General features: G+C 40.9%; 1 protein-coding gene across 1 annotated transcript in view; it reads left to right on the top strand.

Annotated features, from left to right (window-relative positions):
* The window catches only part of ATP2B2 (ATPase plasma membrane Ca2+ transporting 2), a 696,441-nt gene that overhangs the window by 216,622 nt on the left and 453,619 nt on the right, over nucleotides 1-26,200 (top strand). The gene's annotated exons all lie outside the window — the stretch shown is intronic.

Raw genomic sequence — 26,200 nt, 5'->3', positions numbered from 1 at the left:
CAACGGAAAACAATGTCAACAGCAAGACAGCTAGGCTGGTCTAATTAGGATATAGCATATTTTCATTGTATTGAGTAGCAGACTGTTGGACTTTGAGTCATGAAGAGCTGGGTTCAAATCCTGCTTCTAATACTGTGTAATCCTGGACAAAATCACTTAACCTCTCTCAGACTTTTTTTCTACCTGTAAAGTAATAGGTAACTAGGTAGTACAATAGATAGAACTCTGGACTTGAGGTCAAGAAGATTGGAATCTGAATCCTTCCTTTGACACTAGTGTGACCCAGGACAAGTTATTTAATCTCTCTCAATCTCACTTTTCTCACCCATAAAAGGAGGGGTTGGACTCAGTAACCACTAGGGTCCCTTCCAATGCAAAAATCTACAATTCTACCTTCTCCCTTCCTAGAGGTTCTATTTCCTCATTTTTGCCCTTCCTCACTTAAATCCAATCCATTGCAAGTCATGACATCTGTCATGGTCCTCTTTGAGAATGAAGGACAAACAACAACAGCAACAATAATTTTTTTCATTTGTAAAACTGGCTGAATAATACTTACAGAATACGTGATACTTATAATTACATAACAATGTAACATGGGCACAGTGATGCTTGCAGTGCTTACCACATCAGGTAGTTGTGAGGCTTAAATGAGAAAATGTAAATAAAGGCCCTTTGCAAACTGTAAAGCACTATGTCACCATCAGCTATTTGTCCTCAAGAAGGGGTGTATTCATCATTTCATATGGCCAGAGAAGAAACTGGGCTGCTGACATGGTGAAGGTAAGCAGTGACAGATGGATTGCCCACGCAGTGTAAAGTGACCTAGGAGAAGGCTTCCAGCAAATTGGATGTATCCTCTATGATGCTTCAATGGGATGACATGTCCACACTGATCAGTCAGTCATGGCTACATCTCAATTTATGCTGAGGGAGGGAGTGCCCACACCAATCAAGTCACTGAAATGCCAACATATCATTCAGATTGGTTCAATCTGTTGATGGATCCACATGGCCAGATACTCTCCCGATGCACATCACAATCCATCTGTGGCTTTGTATCCCAAATAATTCTTGTTTAAACCTTTATAGAAATACTCTATAGGCACTAGAAACCTTCCTCTCTTCCTTTTTTAGAAGCACTATGTACCACTGGTTGTCTATCTCTCATCTTCTGTTTTTACATGTCTGGCTTGTATCCTTTGTACTAGGTGGATTCACCAGGTCTCATTTGGTAGGTTATCGCCAACAACAACAACAACAACAACAATAATGGTTACTTGTGTAACATTTCAAGGTTTGCAGAGCGCCTTAGGTATATTTTATTATGATCATTTTTATCCTTAATGTTTTCTTTTGTACCACTTTAATTCAATTAAATTCACAGAACACTTATGAAACAATTACTGGGTTCAAATCCCTGTACTAGGCAATGAAGGTACAAAAGCTAGAATGTAGGTAGAATCTTGATAAATGTTTATTGAATTAAATTTTCACCTCATCATAGAAGCCAATTTTGGTGGTTCCTCCTCTCATTACAGAGGAGTCCACATCACCAGAGAAATGCCAGCATTTCGATTCCATTTTGTCTCCTTGTTCTCTTCCTTTTTGGTTGACCTAGTTAATGTTGATCTTGTGCTAATCTTCCTGTAGACTTGTTTTCTCTTCAATTGTTTTTCACCATTTTATAATGAGGCTCTGTTGGCCACTTTGTTGTATCAATTTATCTTCTTTAAGAAATGGTGATTCACAGAGTCAGTTTCTTTAATTTATTCATTCCCCCCCTTTTTTTGAGGCAAGGAGGGGGAAGGATATTTTATTTCCCAGATTGGATTGGCTCTACTTTAGCATCATAATTTTTCCAATTTTATCTTTATAATTTGGTATGTACTTTGACCTTTGCTATAAATAGTACATCATATACATAGTATGAGTAATAACATATAGATTATGTATTTATAATAATAGAATATAGACAGTCTATAATATGAGTAATAATATATTATATTTATATTATAATAATAGAATATAAACAATCCATAATATGAGTAATATGTTATATTTATATTATAATAGAATATAAACAGTCCATAATATGAGTAATAACATGTTATATTTATATTATAATAATAGAATATAAACAGTCCATAATATGAGTAATAACAGTAATATAATAATAATAGCAGCTGATATTTTCAAGGCACCTTAATGTTTACAAGGTGTTTTACATATATCTTCACTTTTGATCCTCATAACAACCCTAGGAGGTAGGTACTATTTATTATCCCCATTTTACAGATAAGAAACTGAAGCTGACAGAGGTCAAGTGCCTTGATCATGTTCACACAGCTGAGGCAAAATCTGACCTCAGGTCTTCCTGACTCCCAGTTCAGTCCTCTGTTCTCTATGCTGCCTCACTATATCCTAGACACAAGACAAATGATTCTAGAATGATTGCTGTGTTTGTAAGCAATCTCTGTCCATGATGTCCTGCTTTCCCTTTTTGTGATGTAGTTTCATGTTCACTCTGCTCCCCAGCTTCCTTTTGTGTCTAGGTGTCATAGATAGCCATCGAGGTCTCTTACATCTCAATGATTCTGTGGCTCTTTGACCCTCTTCATGCTCAAGGCTTCTGAGCAGTCTATAACACTTTGAACTTTTCCTTCTCTTGATCCTCAACCTCATTTTCCAGCATATAGGAATTTTTTTTTTTAACTTTGAAAAGCCACTGTTACCTTCACAACAGTACGAGACATCAGAAGACGAGTGTGGTGGAGGCATAAGTTTGCTAAGCTTGTACCTTTGACTCATGTCATCAAACATATAGATATATTTTCATGTCTCATAGTGGAAATATTTCCCCATGCTATTTCACATGTCTTATTGTCATATCACCTCCATATGTCTAATCTCCTTGAACACTTCAAACCTTCTAGAAAGTACAACATTATTACCAGGTGCAGATTTCCCATTTAAACTACAATTCTACCCTGTTTTTTTATTTCTATCTTCTTATAACCTATGATGCTGAATGCTTATGTGACTTCTTTATTTCTCCTCACCAAATGGAGAGATAGTGAAAGCATTTATTAGACACTAGCTGTGGACCAGGCACTATGTTAAGTGCTGAGTGTACAAATACAAGCAAGCTGGACAGTTCTTGTCCTCAAGCAGTTTACATTTTAATGAAGGAAGACTGCATAAGGGCTTGGACTTTACCATGATGTAGAGAGGTAAAAAATGGTGAGACAGCTGGACCCCAGAAAAAGAAGCTAAAAGCTGACTAATAAGAGCTGGGGCACTCAGGGACAGTGTCCAGGACACCAGTGGGGAAGAGGTGAAATTGATGGTCAAGTTAGATGCAGTGTAGCTTAGATTGTCTGGGAAGTGGTATGGTTGCTTCCACCCCAGCAAGATAGCAATTACCCACTACCTCTACAAGGTCTACAAAGTACTTTTCTTATAATACCAATTTATTTTTAAAGTAAATTAGAAAAAATAGTGATAGCTTTTATTTTTGTGTTACTTTCCTTTTGGAACACATCACACTTTCCCCCTTCCCTAACCATTCCTTGCAACGAAGAATTTAAACAGAAGAAAAGAAAATGCAACTCAAGAATACCATCTAATACATCAAAGGAATCTAACTATATTTTTCAGTTCTTGTCCAGAGACAAGTTTCTTGTTCTTTATAATTATGCAACATTCAGGTTCCTTCTCCCCCTCCTTTCTATTTACATTGTTGTCACCAGGTATATTGTTTTCCTAGTTCGGTTTCTTCATTCTATATCAGTTGATGTAAATCATTTCATACTTCTTTGAATTCATCATTTTTTGTTGTATGGTAATATTATATTATGTTAATATTCCACATTTTATTTAGCTATTCCTTAACTGATAATGCCTCCTTTATTCCCAGTTCCCTGTTACCAGAAAAAAAATGTTCTCTTATTATTTAGGTGTATATGGGATCTTTCTTTCTGTCTTTGACCTCTAGGACCTCTATGCCTACCATTGGAATATCTGGACCAAAGGGTATAGAAATTTTAGTCACTTTTTCATATAATTCTCAATTGCTTAGCAGGATGTTTGGACTAATTTGCAGCTCTACCAACAATGCATTAGTGCATCTGTTTTTCTGCAGCCTTTCCAACATTGATACCATCTGTTGTCATCTTTACCAATCTGATGGGTTCAAGGTATTTACATTTCTTTACTATTAGTGATGTGGCACAATCTTTCATAGGGTTGATTATGCTACAAGTGTTATTATCTCCATTTTGCAGAGAAGTTGCATCACTTACCCATCATATTACATAGTAAGTATCTGAGGTGAGACTCAAATACAAGTTTCCAGATGTCTAAGTCCATCATTCTAGCACCACACTGGGACATACTGGAGTGGTAATAAACAATTCATCCCAGCTAAAAGCTGAGAAACGTTGAATTAGTCTCCCCAAGGAAAGGAAGCTTCATGGGCATGACCTTTCTAGGTTAGAGAGAAAGTAATTCCAAGACTGTAGAAGCCCAACAGTGAGCTGCACCTAAGAGCAACTTCTAGAAACATTTGCCACCACAGTGGAGGTTTCCAAAGGAAAATGGTAACCTGAGAACTGAGTATGAAGAACCTTGGAAAATCTCTTATTTACCATGGCTTGGGTAGACTGACAATTAAATAGTGACCTCATTCACATAAACTCTGTTCTCTTTGAAAGTACTACTTAATCTAAACAATAATTTAGCCTTTATCAGTGAATCTGTTTGGTTAGGAAGTATTCAGGAACCATGGATTACAATGTCATAACAATTAGTCACTGGGCTTACCCCCCACCCCCACCCCATGATGACACTAACACCATTTTCCAGTCTGATTTATAGATAAGCATCTTTATGGGAAACACTTCTGAGTCTGGCTTGGTTTAGTGATGGTTTTGGAGCTGGTGCCTTTGGGGGTCTATCCCCTTGGTTCTCAGCATGGTTTAGAAATAGCCATTAGAGTTTATAGATGACAATGATCTTCTGATAGAACTGGTGAGTGGGAAAGGGGAAGTGTTCAGGTTAGGGCAACACAGATTTCTGAACACATCAAGCTTTTAGGTTGGACCCAAAGATTATGATTAACAACACAAACTATTTAGTGTATCTGCTAGGCTTGTTGATTCCACCACTGGTGGGTCCTGAGAGAAAGACATCTCTACCTTGGAAATAGATCCTGATGTTTCTATTTTGGAGGGGTCAGAGAGTTATTTTATGTATCTTCCTCACATACCACCCCTTCTAAGATCATTTTTCTGATTTCTTCTACTTCTGGCAGATTGCATTTCTAGAGGGTTGCTGACTACTTTCCCTCTCAGGGTTCTATGTTAACCTGAGTGGTTGGGAGTGGCTCATGAGCCCCCATCCAGTGTGTTCCTCATTTATTACCAGCCAGGCAAATTTAATTAGCATTTAGAAACCAGTAATTAGTAAGGTCATCTGGTAAGAATAATTTGTACAAAACTAATACCCCCAAAATATGGGATACGATCTCCCACTGGTATATTCAAACTACAGGGAAGAATGGGTTTGAGTGGAAAGAACACATATGGCAAAGGGGTAACTCACAACTCCAGGTTGGATGGAATTCCTTTCTCTCTTTGTGGAGTTCTTATGAAATTCCCTTTAGATGCATCTGTCTGTTGGGTTTGTGGAATTGCCTTCTTGGAGTTGCCTTCTCTCTGCCTTGGAAAGGTTGCTTCTTCTCATGGTGTCTCAGCTTTCAGATGGAGACATTGTTTATTACTAGTCTTGTCTGCCCCATGACTTGATCAGTGGTGGAGTGGGAGGAGGGTGCTCTTTCTGGGCTCCCTGCTCCCATCCTATTTTGCTCCCCCTAGTGGAGGCACAAGAAGTTTGCCTGCATAAGTTGTTCCCAAAGTTTGATTCTTCTCCTCTCCTCTCCTCTCCTCTCCTCTCCTCTCCTCTCCTCTCCTCTCCTCTCCTCTCCTCTCCTCTCCTCTCCTCTCCTCTCCTCTCCTCTCCTCTCCTCTCCTCTCCTCTCCTCTCCTCTCCTCTCCTCTCATCTCCTCTCCTCTCCTCTCCTCTCCTCTCCTCTCCTCTCCTCTCCTCTCCTCTCCTCTCCTCTCCTCTCCTCTCCTCTCCTCTCCCCTCCCCTCCTCTCCTCTCCTCTCCCCTCCTCTCTCTCTCTCTCTCTCTCTCTCTCTCTCTCTCTCTCTCTCTCTCTCTCTCTCTCTCTCACACACACACACACACACACACATACACACACACACACACACATACACACACACACATACACACACACACATACACACAGAGGCTCAGAAGTCTGCCTCATTCTTTCAAGCAATTTCCTGTGCCAAGTAGTGCCATCTGATTTATCTAATTTCTCAAAGCCCTTCACTCTTTTCAAATTGATTAAGGTCTTGTTCTTATCAAATTTGTGTTTTTAATTGGTTGATTGATTAAATTAATGAGGAGTCTAGCCCTTCTGTGATTACATTAATTCAGATAAGGGGCTATGGAACATCCCAAGCCCCAGTACAGTAGCATCATTGGTTTAGAGCTAGTAGAAATCACTAAATCCCACTTCCTCATTTTACAGAGGGAACTTAGTCCCAGAGAGGTTAAATGAATTGCCGAGGGTCACAGAGCTAAGAAGTATTTGAGGTAGGATTCAAACCTAGGTCTTCTTAACTCCAAGTCCAAAACCCTATAATGATATCTCCTGGAGGGATATGGGATTCTTAATTGGTGTCCTGAGATGAAACAAACAAACAAACAAACAAAAAAAAGAAAAAAAAAAGAAAAGGAAAAAGGCCTCCTGTGGGAAGAAGGGAAGGGGGAAAGGAAAAAGCGTTTATTGAGCCCTACTATGTGCCGGGTACAGTGCTTGGCACTTTATAAATATTATCTCATTTTAACCTTGCAACGATTCAGAGAAATAGGTGATATTATAGATGAGGAGACTGAGGCAGACAGTGGTTAAGTAACTTGCCCAGGACCACACACCTCATGAGCCTCTGAAGCTAGATTTAAACTTGTCTTCCTAACTTCAGGCCTGGTTACTCTATGCACCATGCTACCTTGCTGCCTCTTAAATTGGTTGCACACTGCATTTTTTTGATAACACATTGACCTTAATGTGTGAATCATCAAGAACAGTTTCTGTACTTTTTATCACAATGCTAAAAGGGCAGTTAAGTGGCAAAGTGGATAAAGTGCTGGGCCTGGAGTTAGGAAGACCTGAGTTTACTGTTTTTCTTTTTCTTTTTCTTTTTTTTTTTGTTTTTTGCAGGGCCATGAGGGTTAAGTGCCCAGGGTCGCACAGCTAGTAAGTGTCAAGTGTCTGAGGCCGGATTTGAACTCAGGTCCTCCTGAATCCAGGGCTGGTACTTTATCCACTATGCCACCTAGCTGCCCCCAAGACCTGAGTTTAAATCCAACCTCAGATACCCACTAGCTGGGTGACCCTGGGCAAGTAAGTCACTTAACCTGTTTGCCTCAATTTCCTCTTCTGTAAAATGAAATGGAGAAGGAAATGGCAAAGCACTTTAGTATCTTTGCCAAAAAACAAAAAACAAAGAAACAAAACCCCCAAACAAACCAAAAACCAAAACAAAAAACCAAAAACCCCAAAGAGTTGGACATGACTAAAACCAAATGAACAAGAAAAATTTTCTTTATTGGGAACTACTTTATGGGCCAATAGACAGGCAGGGCTATGCATAGATAAGCTAGTGAGGAAATGTAAAATTCAGTTCCTCTATTGTCAGTCTCTTTTATGTCAACCTGGAGAGACTGTTTGTCAATTGGGCTTAATGACCCCTAACCTTTCAAAGCAAAATTGTATAAACAGGAAATAGAGTACCCTATCCTTTGATTTCATTAGGAGGAAGGCTTGTAGATCTATTAGAGGTGATTCTTAGTATTGGCATAGACAAAATTAGCCTGATTCTTGAGACTCTGATCTGCCTTCTTCATTCTTCCCTCCCTCCTTTCATCCTTCTTTTCTTCCTTCCTCCCTCTCTCCCTGTCTCCCTCTTCCCTCCTCCCTTCCCCCTCTCCCTGCCTCCTTCCTCCCTCCTCCCTTTCCCCCTTCCTTCCTCCCTCCCTCTCTCTGCCTCCCTCCCTCCCTTCCCCTCCCTCTCCCCTCTCTCTCCCTCCCTCCCTCTTTCCTTCCTTCCTTCCATTTTCTTTTGCATTTTTCTTTTTTCCCCCTCTAGTAGCTGTGGATTTTTCTTGCTTTCTGACCTTAATGAGTGATTACAAGTAGGAAGAGGATCTGAGGACATTTCCTTTTGTCCTGAATGTTGCCTGTACCCAAAAGTGGGGTGGGGGGAGCCATTCTGGGCCCTGTTCTTTGGATGATGGGGTGATGTTGGGTGGTGATTCAAGGAGTCAGTGGATGGGGGGTGGGGATAATGAGATGGCTTCACCAGCTGAGGTTAAAATATACCCCTGTGCTTCAGAGACAGATAACTAGCTCCTAACCTCTGCTATCACATCCTCTAACACCAAGGTGAAGATCCTGCTCCTTCCAAATCTTTCCTCCCAGGCTGCCTTTTATGAATTCTTTTCTCATTCCAAATGGCCATCAATTGTTCATTTGAACTGGAGTTTTACTTATATCAAGATAGGTGTGTGTGTGTGTGTGTGTGTGTGTGTGTGTGTGTGTAGCAGCTAGGTGGCACAGTGGATAAAGCACCGGTCCTGGATTCAGGAGGACCTGAGTTCAAATCTGGCCTCAGACACTTGACACTTACTAGCTGTGTGACCCTGGGCAAGTCACTTAACCCTCATTGCCACACGAAAACAAGATGGGTGGCACAGTGGACAAAATACTGGCCTGGCACTCAAAAAGGCAGAATTCTGCTTCATTGGCCTTCCAGCTATGTGACCCTGGGCAAGTCTTTTAACCCCTCACAACCTCTGTTTTCTCATCTCTAAAATGAGGGGATAATTACAGCATCTACCTCAAAGAGACCAAATGAAATAATGTATGTGAAATGCTTTGCTATCCTCAAGTCATTATATGCATGTTAGCTATAATAAGGGTAATTATTATGTAGGGCGTGTGGGCTTGGTTTATATATGGTGATCTGTCCCATCTTTACATGGTTTCCTCCATCTCCACCCCCTACTGCCCAGGTTTAGCTGTGCTGATATCCACTCACCTTTTCTCCCCCTTACAAAATTTCTTCTTTCCTCGAATTTCCTTTGCAGAGCCTAACGAACTGGATCAAAAGCTGACATGCCATCTTTGGACACCCTCCTGGGGGCAAATGGATGTAGTATTAGGAGTTAGGACTGCCTGGGTTCTGGCCCAGGCAGGGTTTGCCACTGACTAGGTGGCTAACCTCAGACTTCTCCCATCATTGGATACATAGATGGAATCTGGAACTTCTAAGGTCCTGGGGCCAGCTCCCTCATCTTAGAAATGGAATCAGTTAGGGCCCAAAGAAAGTGATTGATGATCTGATTATCAGATCTGAAATTACATGCTGGGTCCTCCCACTCTGAATCCTATGTTCTCCTTATGTTATACCATACTATCTTGTCTTTGAGCCTCAGTTTCTTTATTTTTTTAAATGAACAGAGTAGGACTTGGTGGCATCGAAGTCCAGACCCTGTACCAATCCAACCTTCAAGGGTCCTGTGAGTCGAGAGGCTGCAAATGAAAGCCCAAAAGCATCTGTGGCGAGTATTTTAAGGTGAAACAGCAGAGGAGTTTGAAAAGTCTTTTTATAAGTCTTCCGAAGTTCACACTTCCCAAAGCATCTGTGTTCTCACCAGACTCTTTATTTACCTCCGCACCAGAGACATTTCAAGTCCTCCTTTTGCAGAGCAGGTTAGAAGGAGAAGGGCAGCTCAGACCAATTTGTAACTCCTCTTCTGTGAGCTTCAGCAGAGCCACACACCAATTTTTATTTTTTTTGTCCAGAAATGACTGTCGATTCTTGACAGTGTTGAGGTCTGTCTGCCTATATCCCCATGGCTTATAAATAGCCATGCAGGAAGGCATGTGTTGGATAAAAGCAGAATCACTTTCTGTGGTCATTAATGATTAATCTTTCCAGTACTGGGGAGTGGGGAGAGACGAAATTGCCTGGGAGAGAGTCTGCATTTTTTTCCCCCTCTTTCCTTTTATGTTTCACATACACTGAAAATGTACAGATGAAGGAGGGAGTGGAAACTGGCACATTTTAAATGTCCTTATAACCATGTCATTAAAAAAAAACCCAACATATACATTATTGCCTTAATTAGATAACCGTCTGGTAGTGAAGTTCCTTTTAAAAAAACAACCACAACAACAAACTGTTTCATCCCAATTCCCGTTTCCTCTTTAGAATCCTCCCTTATAATAAAGAAAAATAGGTAAGCAAGACAAATGCACAAATTGAAAATTGATAGTGTATTCAGTATTTTGCATCCATAGTCCACCACCTTTCTATTGAAAGGAGTAGAATGTTTTGCTGCCAGTCCTTTGGAATCAAGATTGTTCATTCTATTAATCTGAATTCTGGTGTATTTTAGTGTTATTTTCTTTTACATCTCATGGTCCTTGAGTATAGCATTCCTTTGGTTCTTCTTCCTTCACTCTGCATCTGTGCATATAAGTCTTCTCAAATTTCTCTGGATTGTTCATATAAAGAATTCTTATTTTTGTTTCTTAAAGGAATTCTCAGATGAATTCCTACTCTTTTTTCTTAGAACACAATAGTATTTCATTACATTTGTGTACTGTGATGGGCTCATCCACAGCCTAATTTCACAGCTAAGAATGTACTAGTTGGGTGATTCAGGATGATGTGGCTGTGATGCTATCTTGAGTAGGTCTCTCTTAGAGGTACACCTGGGATTATGATAGGCTTAGTGGAGGTTATGCTTTCTAGGCTTGCTTGACTTGTGGGGAGAGAGGCAGGGGAATGGCCTCATAGGTTTATGAACCATAGATCATTAGACACAGAAGGGACCTGAGGGATCTTGTGGTCCAACTCTTTCATTTTACAAATGAGAAACTAAGGTCTTCATGTCATTGAAATAGATACAAGTCTCCTCTGGTATAGACTGAGAGGACCAAGGGATCCACAGCATCGTAGGAGCTGGAGCTGAGAGAGCCCTCAGAACTCATTTTATACAGAGGCCCAGAGAGGGAAAATAACTTGCTCTGGGACACACAGATGGGAAATAGCAGAAGCTGGAAGGTGAACCAGGGCCTTTTAGTGTGAAATCTAATGTCTTATAGGATAAAGTTTATACCATGCTGAGAAGAAACCCTCCCTCCTGGTATACTCCTTCAGACAATGACAGGATTCACAACTTTGGAAGTGTCTCTGTGTCCCCTGGTGTTATTTCTTCCACTTGTGACAAAATGTCTAACAATGCATTGTGGTTGCTATGTGTCATAGAATAATATAAGAATCACCCTCCCCCCTTTCCCTCTCTCTCTTTCTTTCATTTCTCTCCAATCTCTCTCTCATATGTCAATATATTTTCTCAACTTTATCATCTCTGTAATCTATTTCTTATTTATCTCTATATATCTCTTGTCATCTCCCTCCCACCCTCCTCTCTTCTCTCTGTCTCTCTCCCTTACCCCTTCTCTTCTTCCCTTGCCCTCCTTCCCACTCTCTCTTTTACTTCTTCCCTTTCTCGCCCTCCTTCCTTTTCTCCCTCTATCTCCCTTCCTCCCTCTCCCTCTCATGTCTCTCTCTTTCTCACTCTCCCCCTCCCTCTATCCCCCCTTCTCTCCCTGTTTGTCTCTCTGTCCTCTCTCCCTTGCTCTCCCTTTCATCTCTCTCCCCTATTCTCTTTCCCCTCTTCCTCCTTTCTTTTTTTCTCTCTCCTTTTCTCTTTCTCTCTCTCCTTCTTTCTTTCTCTTTCTCCATCTCTCCCCACCTCCTTCTCTGTCTCTCTGTTTCTCTTTGTCTCTGTTTCTGTCTCTGTCACTCTTCCCTTTCCTTCTGTGTGAGCATTCTAGACTACATGAGGAGGCACTATAAGTCATGAATTCCTGTAACTCAATGACTACCAGCAGTCAGGAGGATTTTGGTTTTTTGTTTGTTTGTTTTGTGGTATGGATAGGTGTGTGTGTGTGTGTGTGTGTGTGTGTGTGTGTGAGAGAGAGAGAGAGAGAGAGAGAGAGAGAGAGAGAGAGAGAGAGAGAGAGAGAGAGAGAGAGATTCAGAGGCAGCCTTCACCTTTCTCAGGCTTTCTCGCTGTCAGTCATGCAGCTGATCAGCTGCTCTGTGGATAATGAGATAAACAGGTGGGGCTTTCAATCTTGTAGTCACTAGTGATTGGTAAGTGATGAATCAACTGAGACTAGTGCTAATGTCAGCCAGGGCATCAAAACCCAATGGGACCAGTATGATTGGAGGGAAGTGGAGAGAATTTAGAGTTTGGTTCAGTTCAAATTGATGAGCATTTATGAGGTGCCAAGCACCATGCTAGGTAGCAGGGTTACAAAAACAAGGGGAAAATACTCTCTGCCCTTACTCCTTTGTCCTTTTCCTCCCATTGGTTAATTCTGCTATTTGAGGAGTACTCATGGCAGCCATGCTCACCTCTAAACCTACCCTGATCTCACCAGACTACTGCAATCATACCCTTTAATATGAACTCAAGTCATGTATGTATGGTGGAATCAGATCTCCATCCAGTTGGCTTGGGTTTGAGTTTAGGCTCTGACATTTCCTAGCTGTGACTGTGAATGAGTTCTCTGAGCTTTGGTTTCATCATCTGTAAAATGGGATTAATGATATCTGTGCCACCTCCCTCCGAGAGTTGTTGTGAGGAGAGCATTTTGAACCAATGAAATAAGCCCATGAAGCAGTGTGGCACAATGGAAAGAGCATTGCTCTGTGGTAAGAAGATGTTGTTCTTTTCATGTCTAACTTTTCATGATCGCATTTGGGGTTTTCTTGGCAAAGATACTGGAGCAATTTGCCTCTTCCTTCTTCAGCTCATTTTACAGATGAGGAAACTGAGGCAAACAGAGTTAAGTGACCTGCCCAGGGTTACCCAGCTAATTATTATCTGAGGACATATTTGACCTCAGGAAGATGAGTCTTCCTGAATTCAAGCACAGCGATCTATCCACTGAGCCACCTAGAAGACCTGTGATCAAATCTCACCTCTGCTACTTGCTGACTGGGTGAACTCTGGAAGTCACTGAATAGTAAGCAGTTATTAAGCTCTTACTATATAAATAGCTGTGACACCTATCCTGCTATATATGTGCAGGCACTATGTGTTGGCAATACAATGACACAAATGAAGGTCACACAGAGGTGACCTTTTTAGAGGGATCTGACATGTGAACCATGTTGTGTTCCCTTTATGGGCCTTAGTTGCCACATCTGTGACACAAGAGGCTGAGACTAATTGGCCGTTGAGGTCCCTGGCTCTAGAACTATGATCCCATCTGTGCGATCTCGGGCAACTCGTTTACCCACTGTCAGCCTCAGTTCCCTAATCTGTGAAATGCTTCAGTCCTTTCTAGCTAGAACTTTTTTTAGGTCCTCTATTTCTTTTGTCTGCAGGATGGCAGCTGGGTCCCCCAAAAGATCCATTCTGGCACTGGTTTTGCATAAATCTTTATAAATGATCTGGGTGGTGCAATGCACCACAGAATCTTCATGTTTGCACATGACTCTGAGAGCCCATGCAGACAGAGCCAGTGAATTCCTGAGCTGGGCAATGCCAAGGCTGCTACTACAGGGGACAGGCCTTAGGAAGGTTTGAAGAGGTTGTGGGGGTGGGCTGGAGAGAGCCAGCGGGGCTGCAGTGTGGGCTAGTGTAAGAGGATGTGTTTGGGGCAAAACCGATCCTAGCTCTTCTCATGGGCCAGCAGGCTCTGTGATATGTCCATGGAAAGACAGGCACCCGGTAGTCACTATGGACTTTATCTTGCAGGTGCCTGCTCTGTGTTCTTTTTCAATTAGGCCAACAGAAGGCTAGCAACATCAGGAAGGGGACTGGAAATGAGATGAGAAATGTTATTCTTCCTTTGAGGGAAACCATGATGCCATGCAGTCTGCATGCAATTATGATTAATTTCAATTCAATTTAATTCAATGAGCACTTATTAAGTGCCTGTTGTATTCAAGGTATTGTCCTGAATGCTGGGGTTACAAAGACAAAACCTGAAATAATGCCTTCTTTCAGAGCATTCTTTATATTATGCTGAGGGTAGGGTGGTGTTGGGATGGGATATATTAAGAGTCACAGATAAATTTTTTAAAACAGTAATTTGAATATGGAGAGAACATTAATAATCAAGCAGATCATGGAAAGTTTCTTGAAGGATGGGGCATCTGAGTGGAGGCTTGAAGGAAGAGAAAGATTTGGAGAACTGGAAATGAGATGGGCATGCATGCCAGGAATATGAGAAGCTTATGCAAATGCATGGGGGAAAAAGATGGAATGCCAACTTTGCTGGCGATATAGAGCAGAGAGCCATGCAAACATGTGGCTGCATGTTGCTCACAGTACCCCGGAGTGTGGCCCAAACCATATTAAAATGCAGCTGGGAAATAGTCACCAAAATAAATAAACATACAGCAAAGAATAGATAGTGCTACTTTTTAGAACTAAGTCAATGTGTGGCCCACTGGGATCCTGATGTAGATATTTGTGGACCTCATTTCTCTTTGAGTTTAACACCCATGATGGACAATATCTGAAGGGGCTAAAATGAGACTGGAAAAGTAAAGCTGGGTCTAGGTTATGGTGGGCCATACACATCAGGCAGAGGAGTTTGCATTGGGGGGAGAGATGCGGTAGCATCTCCTGACTCTTAGTATTCAAAGCACAGAAGCTTAGATCTGGAAAGATCACTAGGATGAATATGGGCCTAGAGGGAGAGAACAGTAGGGTATCAGATACCTGATGGACTAGGGGAAAGTAAACCTCAGATGGTCTAGTCCAACACTGTCATTTTATAGAGGAGAAAACTGAGGTCAATGAGAGAGAAAGGACTTTCCCAGAGTCACTTAGCAAGCTAGAATGATGAGCTAGATTGGGATCCACATCTCCCACCTCTGGGTTCTTTTGGTATTCCTTCCATGGTGCTGCTGGATCAGGGAGTCAGTTTCATTTGTTGATCATCATCATTAGTGGAAGGTGGAACCATGGAAAGGAAGCGTCCACTAGGAGTTGAATAGGTCTGTAGCTGTGGTCTTCCAAAGGTCTGGAGAATGAAACAAAATCCTACAGTTTTGGAGCATCTTGCTAGGAAAGTCTATTTAGTTTAAAACAATGGTTCTTGGTGAGATCCTGAGTCTTAGCAACTACTCAGCACATAGTAACAAACCCAGGCATTTTGTAGTTCTATTTATTTATCAAACAGAAAATAGTATTTCTAAAAGAGAAAATCAAGTTCCTTCCAAATAACTGTTGGCCCTGCCCACAAAATGAGCAATTCTTCTAAATTCTTGCTCCTGAGCAAATTCTGTTATAGGATGGAGGAAACAGTGGTACTATAGTATTCCTCCCCATCTTACAGATGAGGAAACTGAGTCTCATAGGGGTGAAGTGATTTGTTTCAAGTCACACAGTGAGTTACTGGCAGAGGCAGGTTTAAACCATCCCAATCTATTATGGTTGTCCTTTTGGCCTTGGGGATTTCCACAGAGCTCCCCTAGCCAGTAACGCTCAAAGGCAACAGGTCTTCATTGGATGCATTTTAATTTACACAAAGAAAGACTTGTGGTTTATTCTAGGACTCCCAAGGGGTCTGGTGTGAGTGAGGGGGAAAGATCACACATGGGAAGATTGGGCAAAGGGGTCATCCAGATCACAATGACCAGAGAGACAGGGGAATTATCAGATTTCTGGAAGGGCAGGGTTTATCAATCAATTGAGAACTTATTAAGTTCCTACTATGGGATGTGTGCGGGGGTTCCATAGACAAAAAAATTAATGATCCCTGCTCTCAAAGAGTCTACATCTAACCATAGGAGACAACACTTAAGCAGTGGTGTGTTTCTCCTCAAAAAGTGTGCATGACACACTTTTAAATTTAATCTGCGTTATTATCGATCACTTTTTAAAATCTGGCCAGTCAACAAGAAATCAAGCCCCCATTTGTAGTGTTGACTCATACTGAATGTTTAACAATTAGTCTTTGCATACCCCCTACATAGAAAAATATGTCTCTGTGTGTGTGTGTGTATGAAATGTATTCGGAATAAATAAAAAATAATTTTTTTGGGTAGCTTGGTGTCATGATTACCTAGGGGACCAAGAAAAGCTTCCTGTAGGAGGTGGGATTTGAACTGAGCTTCAGAGGAAACTAGAGATTCTTTGAGTCTCAGATAAGGATAGAGAATCTTCTAGGCATGGGAGACAGCCTATACAAACACAGGAAGATGGGAGATAAAACATTGCATGGTAAAGGATGGTAAGAAGTCCAGTTTGGTTAGACCAAAGAGTTCATGAAGGGAAGTAATGCATAATAACCTCTGACAAGCAGGTTATGGCTAGGTTGTAAAGGGCTTTAAATGTCAGAGCATTTTACATTTAATCCCAGGGGAGTCTTTGAAGCTCATGTGATGTGGACACACCCGTGTTTGAGCAATGAGGCTTTGGGATCAGTGTGGAGGATTGATTGGAGCAGGGGGGAAGCTTGAGGCTTAGGCAGTGCAGGCCTTGGGTGAGGTGAGGAAGGACAGAAATAAATAATAAATAAGATTTTCTTAAGCAGCTTCTCTGTACCAGGTACTATGCTAAGTACTTTTCAAATATTATCTCATCTGGTTCTCACAATAACCCTGTGAGAGTGGTGCTATTACCCCTAATTTACAGATGAAGAAACTGAAGCAGACAGATGTGAAGTGACTTGTCAAGAGCCACACAGCTAGTGTCTGAAGCTGAATCATCCTGACTTCAGACCCAAAACTTTATTTACTGAACTACAGAGGACTGATGATCATTCAAAACGTTCCCTCCAGCACCCAGGTTATTCCAGATGTGTGCCCTTTCTCTTCATTCAGTGCAGGAGTGCTTAGGTCCCATCCCACACAAGGAGGTTTGAGGATTCCAAAGAAGGCCAGGTGTTTTGTAAGAAGGGCCAGGCTCTCACTCAAGTGGTTTCTCACCCTTAATATGATTGACCACCAATTAGTAAGGTTTCATGGGGGCATATGTGTTCTAGCCAGATATGGGTTATTCCAGAAAATGGGGAGGGGAGGGTTAACCAGAAGAAGGAATCTAGACCAGAGATAGATTACTGTGAGAATGGGTAGTTTTCCATTCCTGCAACTCCAAGTAGTCTGGACTTGTAAAGTTTGGTGCTCTATTATTCTTTGCTCCCCCATGAGAGGTAACCTAGGGACTTAAATTCATGCTTCAACATTTCAGTGGTTCTGTGGCTGCCATTAATGTTAGTGCTCCTCCTTCCAACATTGTGGCTCACAGCCCATCCATACCTTCTCAACTTGTGTTACTCTTTATCTTTCAAAGGACACCTATCCAATCTGGAGTCCTTCCTTTTGAGCTTTTAACATTGTGTAAGTACTCGTGTAGCAATTAGATTGTTGTAGCAATTAGATTGTCGTTCATTGCCTCTACAAGAGCTTCCCACCGCTATCAACATTCAGTTGTCCTCTGTGAGAGCTCTCTTACTCTACTTCTTGGGTTCAAGTCATTGCTGGTCATGTGCTATAGTATGCTTCTCTCCTTTGGGTCACCCACAATTTTGATTCTTCAAAGATTGTCACATTTCTTGTTCCATAGACCTAGAGCATCACCAGAAAATGTTGTGTTTTAGAAAGGATAGGTTTCTTTTCTCTATCTCTTTGTCTTCTTTCATGGGTTTATACATATAGAACTGGATTGAATTTTAGAGCCCATCAAATTTAATCATCCCCTTTTATAGATAAACTGTACTCATGGAGGCTAAGGGCCTTGTCATGTGCTGTTCAGCTAGTAGGTGTCAGAGGCAGAATTTGGAACTCAGATCTTCCTGTTTCCAAGTCCAGTGCTCCAAGGCCCTAGGATGCCTCTCATGGCGGAATAATCCAATATAGTGGCAAGTGCCAGTAATTTATGATAACTGCAGAAGTGCCCTCTGCTGACCACTCATAAAAGCCATACTGGGCCATGTCAATGGGAATATTAGCATCTCTCACATGGCATCTTTGAGGACCTATCTACATGAGGAGGGTGGCTTTTTTAGTGGAGACAAAACCTGTCTACACAGTGAATACAGAAGGGATGTGGGAGAGAGAAGAGTCAAGAATGACTCCAATGTTTGGAACTCTAGTGACTCAAAGGATTGTGGTTCCCTGAAAATAAATTTAAAAATTAAGAAGGGAGGAATTTAGAGAGAATGATAATGATCTCTGATTCAGACTTGTTGGGTTTGCCTGTGGACCATCTAAATAAAAATGTCACAGATGATTGGTGGACCAGATAGCTTCACCATCATCTAACATCCCACAGAGTTAATAGGCAGCTAATGTGTTCTCCATCCTTCCCCAGATTTAAGAAAGCAGTACCCCTCCAAATCCAGAAAAAAAGGAACTGTGGAATATGGACACTGATTGGACCATACTATTTCTTTTATTTTTGGTGCTGTTTTCTTTTTTGAGGTTTTTCCTTTTTGCTCTGATTCTTCTCATATAACATGACTAATGCAGAAATGTTTAATGTTATTTTATATATATAAAGTTATTTTATTTATGTATATATACACATACATATATATATACACACACATATATACATATACATATATATATATATATACACACATATAAAAACCTATATCATATTACCTGCTGTCTAGGGGAGGGGCAGGGAGGGAGAGAGGGAGGAAAAAATTTGAAATTGGAAATCTTATCTAAACAAATGTTGAAAACTTAAATAAATAAATATTTAAAAAAAGAAATGAACAGACCAATCTGACTAAAAAAAATCTTTATTGTTCAAAGAGACTCTACATAAATTCAATAAAAGATGAACCTGATAAGAACTTTTTTTTTAAAAAAGAAAGAAAGCGGTACCCTACATGATGTGGGACAAAGGGAAGGAAGAACATTAATACAGGACTTTCAAAATGTTTAACAAACCTCTTTCAGGACAACCTACAATAATTAAATCAACAAGCTTACTTCAATAACAGAAATATCACAGGTTACCCTATGTAAGCCAGAACTCATGGAGAGTGCTAACCAAGACCCACAGTGGATACCTACCGCATGGCCTCTTGCCCTACTGTGTGTGCATCAAGCCTTGACTTTGGGTTAAAGAGCAGGTATCCAGGAGAACTTGAAGCCAGACTTTTTTTTTTTAGGTGATAGTGTTCATAGGACTGTGTGAGAATATGGTGACTATAAATAATTGTGCTGGGACTCTGGTGCTTTAAAAAAAAGAAGAAAAAGACCAGACACATAAACAACAGCATTAGACACTGTGGATTAGCTCCTCCTTGATATCTTTTCCTTCCTAGGTCTTTGTGACTCTGCTCTCTCCTGGTTCTCCTCTTCCTTCTTAGCATCATCTGCTACATCATTTTCCTCATTCTCCCCTCTAAGTATGGAGAGACCCGAGGGCCCAATCTTGTGCACTCAGTCTCCTGCGTGATCACCTCATCAGATCTCTTTTTTTGTGGCTGATTCCCTGATATACATATCCAACCCTCATCTCTTTCCTGAGCTCCAGTCTTATGTCATGAATGCCTCTTGGACATTTTGGATTTTTGTATCACCATAGCTTAGTACCTTGCACATAGTAGGTGCTTAATATGCTTATTACACGAATATCTGAAATGGGCCAGTTGCCATGGGGGCTACCCAACACACGCCATCTCACAACCTGACACATCTCAGGATCTCAAGGCCTCCCACATCATTCTTTGAACTCAAGACAAGCCCCTTGTGCATTTTTAAAGGTTAGATTCTAATCTCTTGGCACCGAGGGGGTTAGTCTAATTAAAGATATTCACTCCACACTCCACTTAGCACAAACTGAAAAGAATGAGACATTGCTCTCCCTTTTCTATAAGTAGCAACTCCATGGGCCTCATCTGTCAGCGTCCTTGATAATACCTAAGTGCTTTCACTCCTACACAGTCCCCCTCCATCCACTGTAAATGCAGTGAGTCACGGCAGGGGCACAAAGACCTCCACTTCCATTATGCAGCAGAAACCAGGATCTGCTTGAATTTCTGCAGAGCCATCTTTGGGAAGCCGTGACAAGCCCTCCGTGTCACTTATTCCCTGGAAGCGTGGCCCCCATGTACTTGTAGTAAAGCGCTCAGAGTCAACCTTTTAAATGGGTATTTTGCATTTGGTTACAGAGAAAGGCTAGTAAATATGAGACTTTTCACTCCTCAGGGAATGAAATAATTGTAATTGGGAGTAATTATGTTCAATTGCTGGGCTGGAAGTTTGAAGTCAGTTTTTTTAGGAAAAAAATCAATTTCTAAATATAAGGCATCCTAAAAATAGAGATGAGTTTTATAGCAAAACATTTTCTTTATAGCCTGGTCCCTTGTTGTTAGATCCAAGCAGAGGAAGTACATTTGTGTAATTTGTCAATTCTACCTTCTATTTCCTTATTGCCCCCACCCCCATGGCCTCATCTCCCATTTCCTGAGGGTGTAAAGGTGCCTCTTACTTTGGGGAAATCTTGGCAGCCACAATGAGACTGAGGCATCTGAGGACCTGGATTCAAATCTTAGTTCTGCTACTTACTAGCTATGTGACCACGGCATGCACTTAATCTGTTTCCTCATCTGTAAAAATGAGGTAATTAGATGAGATCCCTTCCAGCTCTAAATCTATCCTTCTAAATTGATGACTCTTTGCCTGGCGAAAAGAAAACAGAGAAGGAAATGATTGTCACCCTTCAACATCAGGGGATTTGGCACACAAATAAACTGTTAACCTTATTCTCAGTGAGGACTTTCTGAGAGTGGAAGTTAAAGGAAAGCACGCTCTGCAGAGGAATGGTTTAACAATGAACAGGATTTAAAATGGGGTTGGGCTACTTTGGGAGGCTGACTCTTTAAAGGCACAAGTTTCCTTCCTCTCCTCAAAAATAGTTAATGGCTCCCTATTACCTCCCTATTACTAGATTCTATAGCTGGACATCTCAGGCCCTTCACAATCTGACTTTAACCTACTTTCCCTGTGTTCTTCACATTATTTCCCTTTTACACAATCTGTAATTCCCTTTTACACAATCTGTAATTCAACCAAACTGGCCACCAAGATTGTCATTCCATCTTTTCCCATCTTGGCATCTGTATAAGCCATCTTCTTTCTAGGCATATGCTTCCTCTCCTTATTTCGGCCTCTTTAGATCTCTATCTTGGGGGCAGCTAGGTGGTGCATCGAGTAAAACACTAGTCCTGGATTCAAGAAGACGAGTTCAAATCTGACCTCAGACACTTGACATTTACTAGCTGTGTGACATTGGGCAAGTCACTTAACCCTCATTGCCCCCCACACAAAAAATATCTTTCTTCCAGGTTAAGCTCAGGGTCCACCTTCTCTAAGAATTGATTCTCTGAGGCATTAGTTCTATCTTTATTACTTTCTATTCTTATTTGGGTATGGGCTCTATTCCACCCCCCCCCATTAGAAAATCACCTTCTACAGGGTAGAGATCCTTTCATTTTTTGTTTTTGTATTCCCAGCACTTAGTTCAGTGTCTTACACATAGTACAAACTTGATAAATGCTTGTTGAATTGAATCCTTGAGGCTTACCACCTGTGTGGCTTTGGCTAAATTACTTAATCTCTCTGGGCCTCAGTTTCCTCATTTGTAAAATGATGGTGTCGGATTTGATAGCCACTGAGTTATTTTCTGCCTTAAATTTATTATCCTGTGAATGACCACTCAGGCAGATTGGAGGAGTGGGGATTTTTCCAATTGGTGGGAAATTGGTAGATGCTAGACCAGAGGTTTATAACGTTTTTAGTTTCATGGAGGACCCCTCTGGCAGGCTGGTGAAGCCTGTGGATTCCTTTTCAGAATAATATTGTTTTTGTTCATTTGGTTTTCACAGGATTTTTAGTTCCAAATTTTTTTCTCCCACCTTCCCTTCCCTCCCTCCTCCCCAAGATGGAAAGCAGTCCAGAATAATATTTTTTAAAAACATAATTGTGTGACCCTGGGCAAGTCACTTAACCCCAATTGCCTCACTAAAAAAAACCAAAAACCATAATCGAAAGAAACATTAAATTTCAGTTAGAAGTTATTGAAAATAAAGATGCATTTTCCCCCATCCAAGTTCACAGATTTCTCCCCTTCCCTGTAAATCTATCCATGGACCCCTTGGGGCCCTATAGGCCCTAGGTTAAGAATCCCTGCTTTAAGGCGAATTTCAGAGAAACCTGGAAGCACTTGCATGAACTGATGATGAGTGAGATGAGCAGAATCAGGAGAAAATTGTATGCAGTATCATCAACATTGTGTGTAGATCAACTGTGATAGACTTGATTGGTCTCAGTAATACAATGGTACAAGATGGTCTCAAAGGACTCATGATGGAAAATGCTCTCCAAATCCAGAAAACCCCTCCAAAACTGTGGAATATGGAAGCCAAATGAACCATACTATTTCTTTTACTTTTTGGTGCTGATGTTTTTCTTTTTTTTGAGGTTTTTCCTTTTTCCCCTGATTCTTCTTTCACAGCATGACTAATGCAGAAATATGTTTAATGTGATTGTACATATATAACCTATATAAGATCACTTGCTGTCTTGGGGAAGGGGGAAGGAGGGGAGGGAGGGAGAAAAATTTGAAATTAGAAATCTTATAAAAACAAATGTTGAAAACTATCTCTGCATGTAACTGGAAAATAATAAAATACTTTTATAATTAAAAAAAGAATCCCTGCTTTAGAGGATTTAGGAGGTGCTTTTGAATGCTGAGTATATATGATTCTCTGAAATGAAAGGCAGGCATGCATATGTTACTGCTGTCAGAATGTTTTGGCCTTTCCCACTGATGCCCTAACTAGCCTAAAAAGAAAGGATTTATAGTCAATTTGCTGATGATTTTCCTTTTAGAAAAAAGACTGCCCGTGGGGTTTTTTCTCAATGAATCCACTGAATGAACCATTGTTTTGGTCCATATCATGAACAAACTCCCAGCTCTTCAGTTTGACTAATTGTCCTCTTGACTAATTAAGAATCATGAATAGACTCAGATGAGGTTACCCCAGGGTGAAAATGAAAAACATTTGCATTATCATTTGGGTGGATTTTCATGCCCTCTAGATCAATCTCTACTCAGTGCAATGACTTTGCTAGCTTGACAAAATCTGATAGAAATAAGCATGGCAGGGGGAGATGATTGTCCACAAATCCATCCTTGTCTCTGGCAGGGTCTTGGGTGTTTTTTCAATGTGTGCAGCTATTGTCCATTAGTCTTTAGTCTGTGAATTTCTTCAGAGGATCATAAACTTTAAGATCAGATATTTAGACCTGGAAGTGTTAGTCTAGTCTGATACCCTTATTTTAGAAATGGGGAAGCTGAGGCTCAGAAGGGTACACAGACTTGCCTAGGGTCCCATAGCTAGTGTCAGAGATGGAATCCAAACACAAGTCCTTTGCTTACTAATTCAACGTTCTTTTTGCTATAGCAGCTTTTTTTTTTATGGAAAATTTCTCTTCAGCCTCTTTTCTCGCCTTCCTATTCACACACACACACACACACACACACACACACACACACACACACACACACATACACAAACTCATGGTCCATTTTGACCAGGTGTTAGCAGGTTTATATCTGGAAAGAACTTTAGAAATCATCTACTCTCCCCTCCTCGTTTAAAGATAAAATTGATGCCAAGTGAAGTGATTTGTTTGAGGCTAGGATTCATTTTGGCTCCAAATACCACTCTACCCTTGTCTTCACGTAGAAGGAGGGACATCTCTAATTAGAGCCATTCTTCTGACTTCTAGGATCTAGGGGGTGAAGCATCACTCCTTTCTTGAAGTGTGACTTGTGGGCAAAAGTAATGACTGGTTCCATGGCATGGTTATTTGCTAGATTATAGGCCTTAATTACTCAAAAAATACAACTTGTCTGAAGGGCAACCAGTATGGTGCAGGGTCTTGAGTTCATGTTATATGAGGATTGGTTAAAGGAACTAGTGGCCCGCAGTAGAGAAGACTTGGGAAGGCTGAAGAGTTGTCTAGGAAGATAGCTAGGAGTGGCTGAAGAGTGGCTAGGAGAACTGTCTTCAAATATTTAAAGGATTATCCGATGGAGAAAGGATTGGGCTTGTTTTGTTTGGACCCAGAGGACAAAATTAGGAATGATGGGCAAAAATTACAAAGCAGTCAATTTGGACTTGAGGTCAGGAAAAACTTTCTATCAGTTAGAGCTGTGGAATGGGCTTGCTGGAGAGGTGATGTTTCTCCTCCTTACAAGTCTTTAAGTTGAGGTTGGGGCACCACTTGTTGGGTATGTTGTACTGGGGATTCCTTTCATGGATGACCTCACCTTGATGGCAGTAGGGGTGCCTTCCATATTTAAGTTCTGGGATCCTGTGATTGAGCCAAAAGAATTCCATTAAAATAAGTTCTCTTGATTATTACATTTTTATTATTTTGCAATTATGATGAAATTATTGTTTTAAATTAAATTATTTATATGTTTCACATAGGAAAATTAAAATTGGAGAATTTGAGGGTTGCAAGGAACATCAGAGGTCATTGAGATGCCTCTTCTCCCCAACCTGATGCAGGGATTTTCAGACCATAATGCTTAATCTTTCCTATATCATGAACCCTCTTGGCAGCCTAGTGAAGTCTATGGACTATTTTCCAAAGTAATATCTTTAAAATAATCAAAGGAAATGCTCAAATTTCAGTTAAAGGTTAGAAAATAAAGATGTAACTTTTCGCCCATCCAAGTTCACAGACTCCTTAGAGATCTAACGATTGACTTGCAGGGTCCATGGACCTTGTTTAAGAATGAACCCCTGTTCTTGACAAGTCATATCAAATTCAAACTAAAAGGAGGTAAAAATCATCTATAAGAATCCCTTTTGGGGCAGCTAGGTGGTGCAGTGGATAAAGCAGTGGCCCTGGATTCAGGAGGACCTGAGTTCAAATTCAGCCTTAGACAGTTGACATTTACTAGCTGTGTGGGCACAGAAAAGTCACTTAACCCTCATTGCCCTGCAAAAAAGGATCTCTTTGGGCTACATATTGAGAGTTTTAAAGTGTTAAATGTTGGGGGCAGCTAGGTGGCGCAGTGGATAGAGCACCAGCCCTGGATTCAGGAGGACTTGGGTTCAAATCCGACCTCAAATACTTAACACTTACTAGCTGTGTGACCCTGGGCAAGTCACTTAACCCCAATTGCCTCACTAAAAAAGCAAACCAAAAAACACCACTACCCCCAATTTGTTTACATTTGTCATTTACAATTTGTCTCCCTCAATGAACATTTCTCAAATACCTGTTAGGTGTAAGACATGGTGCTAATCATTGGAGATAGAGAGATGAAAAAAAACCCACACCACTTGGTCTCTAAGGCAGGAAGGGCACAAAGAGCATCAGTTCTGAATTCAGAGGACCTGGGTTCAAATTCTGCCTCTGATGCTTACAACATGAATGACCTTAGGTAAGTCATTTAATTTCCTGGTATTTCCTGGTATCTGTTAAATGACAAAGGTGGACTAGCTGGTTTCTGTGGTTCCTTCCAGCTCTGCATATATGATTTTGTGAGAAACTTCAAGAAAATATAAAAATTTCAAGAAATTTATAATCTGATAGGGGGCATGGAATATATGCAAAAATATGTATGCAACAAAGGTGGGAAGTAATTGAGGCAAAGTAGAGATTATGTGGGGAGAACAGGGAAGGCTTCATGAAGGACCTGCCACTAGACATGAGCTATGAAGGAAGAGAGATTTCAGTAGGCAGAGATGGGAAGGGAGTGCATTTAGAGCATCAGAGACAGCCTGTGTGAATGCAAGGAGGCAGCAAAGTTCAGGAAGATATTTGAGAACAATTAGTACAGTTTCTTTGGAACCTAGAATATGTGAAAGTGATAGTGGATAGAGTGGAAAAATGTGTTAGAGGGTCTTCAATTCTAGGCTGAGAGATTCATATTTTATCTGAAAGGTGACAGAAAATCATTAGGGCTTTTTCAGCAAGCCTTCTGTCTTGGAAGGATAATTTTGGAAGCTATGTGAAAGATGGATGGGAGAGAA

The sequence above is a fragment of the Dromiciops gliroides genome, chromosome 1, assembly GCF_019393635.1.
Source record: "Dromiciops gliroides isolate mDroGli1 chromosome 1, mDroGli1.pri, whole genome shotgun sequence".
NCBI classification, from domain to species: Eukaryota; Metazoa; Chordata; class Mammalia; order Microbiotheria; family Microbiotheriidae; genus Dromiciops; species Dromiciops gliroides.
This window is presented reverse-complemented; position numbering and strand designations above follow the sequence as displayed.